The sequence below is a fragment of the Gavialis gangeticus genome, unplaced genomic scaffold (assembly GCF_001723915.1).
Source record: "Gavialis gangeticus isolate Ggan-Ray unplaced genomic scaffold, GavGan_comp1, whole genome shotgun sequence".
Lineage (NCBI taxonomy): Eukaryota > Metazoa > Chordata > Crocodylia > Gavialidae > Gavialis > Gavialis gangeticus.
Window position 1 is genome coordinate 29,466,371 of NW_017728998.1, and position 6,465 is coordinate 29,472,835.

The 6,465-nt window shown below is 47.5% G+C and overlaps 1 protein-coding gene across 1 annotated transcript in view; it reads left to right on the forward strand.

Moving 5' to 3' along the window:
- The window catches only part of LONP2 (lon peptidase 2, peroxisomal), a 109,180-nt gene that overhangs the window by 58,926 nt on the left and 43,789 nt on the right, over positions 1 to 6,465 (forward strand). The gene's annotated exons all lie outside the window — the stretch shown is intronic.

Consider the following 6,465-nt stretch of genomic DNA (forward strand, 5'->3'; position numbering starts at 1 on the left):
TCTGTAACTTTCCACCCACATGGTACAGGATAGCCTGTACATGGTACGTATGTCTTATAGGATGCTCAGAGTTCTCATGCCTATGCTGGTGCTTGGTGGTGTGCAGATCTGGCCAGCGCTGTGCATGGGGGCAAGAAGCACATCCTGCCCTCACACCCACACTCTACCCATCCAAGCTCCGTGCTCCCACCATCCCCATGGGTTCTGTGCTGCTGCTGTCCCCACCCCGTGCTGCCTGCTCTCACCCAGCTGCAGCTCCGCCCTGCCTCGCGCCTGCCGCTGCCCTGCCTGATGCCCAAAGCAAGCAGATGCTGGGGAAGCCAAGCAGGTGCCCCACAGGGAGGCTGCAGCAGGGGAACAGGAGCCCTGCCTGGAAGTTGCTGCTGGCTGGGCTGGGCCCTTCTACCCACAAGGGCGGGAGCGAAGCTCAATACAGTATGTTGGAGAGATGGGGGTGTATACGTGGGCACCTTGCTCTCGCCCTCGTGGGCGGAAGGGCTGGGTTGGTGGTTGCCTGCAGGCCGGATGAAAGTGCCCCTGCTCCAGATACATCGCATTTTATATACATTGTAAATTTCCATACGCTCGTCTAGCACATCAGTAGGATTTCAAAACCGGAATGTTTTGCTATTCAAATAATATAAGCCAAAATGATTCCACTTACAACCTGCTTCTTAGCTGTTCTGTTTGTATTTCTATTGAAAAAAATCTTGCAATCACAAAGAATTAGTGGGATGTGTTTTTAAACTAAAATGCTTTTCAAAAATTGTAAAGGATTTATAATAACAAAAATTAACTGAGTGGTTTCTAGTCCGTCAGTTTCCTGACAAGTGTTCAAATTGTAATTTTTTTTAATGATCAACACTGCTTATGGTTGTAATTCAAGTTGCTAGGACAAGGGATGTATTCATTCCATAATGGGAGGGATAAATTATCTTGACAGCAATATGCAGTTGCTCAGGAGTTGCATGGGTGCCGTTATGTGTAACATGAGAACTTTTCATGTCAACATAGCATAGATAATTTATCACGCGGGAAGAAAAAGCACAGTAATAATTTAAGGGGAGAGCTGGAATGAAGGTAGTAGACAGGTGTGGGTAGGAGGCAGATGTGGATTATTACACAACAGATGAACTTTTAATTTCAGACACAATTCAGAAACTGGAGGACAGCACGTTAATACTGCAGTGATCCACGTAAATACTGTAGTTGTCATCTAGTAGTGAAAAATGACTCATTCACTGACAGCTTAAATACTTGTAAGTGTTGCACTAGCACACTTAAGAAGTAATAATAGCAATAGGAAGCCAACGCTTCATTATTTAAGTCTTTAGTTTTGCTTTCATAACAGTGGTAATTTATTGTGGTTTTCATTGTCGTGCTTAATGTCACTGTATAGCGATGACTCTTAGGTATTTTAACTAATATAAATACAGTGAGCCAGATGCACATTCTCTGGTAGAATGAACCTCTTAAGTATACAGATTGGGTAGCTGATTATCATACTACCTGAACTGTGTGTGCAGCTGTCTACTTTTGCATATAATATCTGTGTACATTCATTTTTTTGTCTCAAATTGGAGAAGACTGATTTAAGATTAATTGGACATTTGAGCAGGTAATCAACAGTGTACTTGGTTGAGTTAGATTAGTGGCACACATGCACATGTGTGTTTTTTTTTTTTTATGGTGCTCTTTCTGTAATTGGAGCAAGCCAAAATTATGCATAGAGTTAGTAAGCTTTTGCTAGGGTAGAATACATACTTCCAGGATACTATCTTCATAGAACCACGTACAGTAATTCAAGTGTTCCGTGTGCATGCTCATGTCACATAAATGGATACAAATATTTCATGTTCACTTTATTTATGTCGTCCCTGATCATGCATACTTTTGTCAAGCAAAAAATACCATTGAAATGTAAATGATAGTGAGTTAGTGAAACTTCTGTCAGGAGACTTGTTTGTCTGCTGTTCTTGCACTAGAAATTTATCAACAAACCAGGTTTGTTTTTTTTCCCCTCCAGAAAATGTCAGTTCATTTAAGCTAATAATGTTTTGTAGATGTGCCTTTGCTTCAGTGAACTCCCATCATAATTCAGACCAGTCCTTCCAGGATATCCAGACTCCTTGCCCCAACTTCGGGGGCCCCAACTTTAGCTGGGGTTGGTTTTGGCTCTGCACTAGAGAGAGCTGGTAGGCCTTGAGAACTCCATTGCATGCTAGGGCTTTCAGCTTCCCTACTGTAGATACCGCCTGTGGGTCCTGGGAGCCACAGCTGAGCTGTGAATTTTAGAGCTTGGACATTTAAATAAAAAATTCAAAGTAGTGCTGTTGCTGTTGTCTCTCTAGGAGACTTTGGAAAGCCTGACCTTTTTTTTCCTGATGCAGAGCCCGTTTTTGCTTTGAACCTCAGAGCCTACCCTTTACCCAACTCTCTGGTTACAATATTGAAAATAACTTTAACTAAAAGATATCAGAGAAAAGGGTCTGCCTTTAAAATTTGTTTACATTGTATATTGGACAATATTTTGCTGTCTTCCTCCAGTGTTTGCGTTGTTCACAGAACAACATGGGAAAGAGAGACAGCTTGACTAATAAGAAAACATGACTGTAAAACCACCAAATTGGCAGCAAGGCTGAGGCAAGTATACTTTAAAGTACTAATAACTCTTTCTTAAATTGCTTTGATATAGGCTAGGGACAGACGTTACACATAAACTAGTTTAAGTGATCAGAAAGTGGTGTAAACCTGTAACAGAACAGATGTTCAGTGCACATAAACCAGTTTCAAAATGGCCAAAACGAGTTTGAGAGAAACCTGGTTGAATGTAGTATCAGACTTAATTGATTTGGCTCAAACCAGTTTATGCAATATCTGTTCCTGGTTTAACTTAAACCAGAGAACACCAGCATCCCAGCATGGTCTCTGGGCTGGGCTCTTTCTGCCCCTCTGCTCCCCAGCTGGAGCAGGGACAGGCAGGGGCGGAGGTCTGGCCAGAAGGGTTTAGTTCCCCCCTCTCTGTCCCACCGGCAGGGACCTGATCCGGGTCTGCCTGGCACTCCCCTGTTGCTGCTGCAGTGGATGGCCAGTGTGGCCACCTGAAGCAGAGGGGGCAGGGAGGGGTGTATTCTCCCTTCTACCCCCACTGCCCTTGGAGGACTGCAGCTGGGTCTGCCTGCCCCGACCACCAGAGAGTGGAAGAATAAGTCCCCTCCTGTCCCCTCTGCTAGACACTGGAGGGAGAGGGAATAACCCCCTTCCCTGCCCCACTGCAAGGGGCCCTTCTGGCTGGTGTCTGCCCCCCCAGGTGGGGGTTGGCTGGGGAGTGGGCTTCCCCAGTCAGCTCAGAGGTGTTGGTGAGCCCTGAGCCCGGCAGGTGCCACCTCCGCACCCCGTGCCCTGTGCATTACCCGGGGCTGCAGCTGCTCATGCAGTTGTGGGCTGGCCAAGGTGGGGAGCTGTTCTGTCCCCAGGTGCCGCTGCCACGGCCACATGGTGCCGCACCACTGCGGGGGTGGGGGGGGAGCTTCTGCCTCGCATGTGGAGCTCTGACTCCAGCTCCCAGAAACCTTGGAAGGTGCTGAGGTGGAAGGCATCAGTCCAAAGGCTGCAGCTGGAGCTCCGTGCACAGGGCAGAAGCTGCTGGGCTGAAGCTTCCCTTCCCACCCCCACCCCACCTCCTGGAGTGGCTCAGGAGCTGCAGGAATGGGAGGGGGGGAGTAACCATTGCAAGCAAGGGGAAGCTGGCTTGGCCCAACAGGGCTGTTTTTTTTCCCCTTGCCTCCAGCTGTGGCTCCTGCCACACCGCATAATGTCACTTGGGGTGGGGGAGCTTCCTTCAGCCCAGTGGCTTCAGCCCAGCTCAGGTTGAAGCTGCTGGGCTGAAGAAAGCTTCCCCAGCCCTGAGCGGCACTGCATGGCACAGCAGGACCCGCAGCTGGAGGCAAGGGGAGAAAAACAGCCCTGTGGGCTAAGCCAGCTTCCCCTTGCCTACTGTGGTTACTCCCCCTCCCATTCCTGCCACTCCTGAGCCTCTTTGGGGAGGGGGGTTCAGCCCAGCAGCTTAAGGCCGTATGTGGAACTCCGGCTGCAGGCCTTGGACTGAAGCCTTCCATCCGGGCACCTTCTGCCTTCCAAGGCATGCTGGAGCTGGAGCTGGAGCTGGAGCTCCACACGCAGGGCGTAAGCGCCCCCCCCCCCCCCCAAGCACTGCGGCATGGCTGTGATAGTGGCAGCTGGGGACAGAACAGCTCCCTGCCCTGGCCAGCCTGCAGCTGCTTGTGCAGCTGCATCCCCGGGTGCTGCACAGGGCAGGGGCCCACCAGCACCTCCAAGCTGGCCAGGGAAGCCTGCTTCTCCGCCAGCCCCAACCTGGCGGGACCAGACACCAGCCAGTAGGGCCCCTTAGGTGGGGTGAAGCAGGGATGGGAGTTATTTACTCTCCCTTTGGTGTCCGACAGAGGGGACAGGAGGGGGCTTATTCTGCTGCTCCGTGGTAGTTCGTGCAGGCAGACCCAGCTGCTGTCCCCCAGAGGCAGTGGGGGTAGAGGGGAGGGGCCCACCGCTGCAGCAGTGATGGGGGAGTGCTCAGCAAACCTAGTCTGGGTGCCTGCTGGTGGGACAGGGAAGGGGAAATTAAACCCCTCTCTGGCCAGTTCAGCTCAGACTGATCACTTCTACCAGCACAGCTTCCTTGCAGCTGAGGGCGTGCTCTAGCGCCCCCGGTGCCTGGCCTGAGCAACTGCAGGCATTTGTCCATATGTTTGTGCTGTTACAAACCAATTCAACCTAGGCAAGTTAGACTAACGTGCAGCGGTTGAATCAATTCAGACTCCGGCTTTTTAAATGTCTGTCCCTAGCCTTAAAATTGGGTACCTCCTGGTTTGGCATGACTAAAGAATACATACTGTGGTATTGTATATGGGCTTTACGGATATTAAAGTTTATTGAGAGTACTGGGTATGTAACATAGTTTCTTAGGTGCTGCGGTGGATAGAATTTCTGGGCATGTCATTATTTATGCTTAGAAATGAGAGTTTGGCCAGGAGGAAGTTAATTCCTTTCCTCATAATTTGCTCTGAGTGCTCTCTTGAAAGTAAGTGGCATTCTTTTGGTGCTTACTGAACTAATGGTGCTGATGAGCCATTAAAATTGCGATATTCTGTTTTCCATTTTAATTTAGTATTAATTAACATTAAATTCTCAGTGTCATCAGTTTTATTCTGCCTATATTTTTATATGTAAGCAAGAGTTGTGCGTGTCTGCTATGAATGATTGTCTGTGTCCCGAGTTTATCCGGTAATGAACTGTAAATTACCCTTAGTTTCCTCTCTCTGCAGTGTCCTTAATGGAGATCCCCACTAACAGCCACTCAACTGGAATAAAAGCCTGGTGGTTGAATTTCATTCCTTCTGTGTGCATGTGATTGAAATCCTTTTGCCTATCTAAGTTTCTCTTTGGCCTGCTTAGTTGTCTAGTGCATCCTCCTGAAAGTTTGAAATCCAAACAGACTTTGATCATTGATATATTACACCAATACTCCAGTTTCTTGAGCACTTAAACCTATTATTTTACACTGGGTCTCAGGGAAAAAATAGAGACTGTTTCTGTGCAGGATAGATGACTCTTTGTTTTTTCTCTGAGGGCTTTATGGTAGTAACTATTTGCATACCTGTGAAAACCTAAGAAATAGATGCAGAAAAATAAATATCACATGCGCCTTGTGAGGTGCAAATAGAGGCTCTGCCTTTTTTTATGCCCCCAGGTTTTTTCTGCATTGCTTAATTATGTCTTGGGTACTGTCAGCATGGCAAGTAGACTACTCTGTGGTCTGAGATATTTGTTCATTGTGACCTCTCTGCTGGAAGGTCATAAAATGCAGAGAGAAGGCTAATGCTGCCTTAAATTATGTTAACTAGTACTCCAACTTTGTGGGCTGGGCTGCAGTGGATACACATTCTTTGTATGCATCTTGTGCTATCCCTGGACCATTTTTTCCAAGTGGTTCACCAGCTACTCAGGTCACAAAGCTGACAGGTATTTGGAAGTAAGGAACGTTCTTCCAATTCTGATACCCTTTTGTTTAGTCCCCTTGCACCGCTTCCAGAGGGTGTTTGTGGTTTTGCTCCCTTCCCTGCTATGACTGAGGAAAGGCGGGTGACTGAACAAGTAACTTACCTTAGCATCTATATCAGTGATTCTCATGTGGGGGCCTCACAAAGTTAGTGCTGTTACATGTGCAAGCATGCTTCATAAGATAAACCCAGAGATTTCAAGTAGGCAGACAAGTTTATTTGGGTAAATCTGATATCTTTTATTAGACCAACTAAATAGTTGGAAACAATTTTCTTAGAAAGCTTTTGGGTTTAAAAACACTTTGTCAGGCTGAGGAAGCATCTGCATTTGGTGTGTGCTCTTCCTGGATGGAATGAATAGTAAAGAAGCCAGAGGCTTGTATGGATG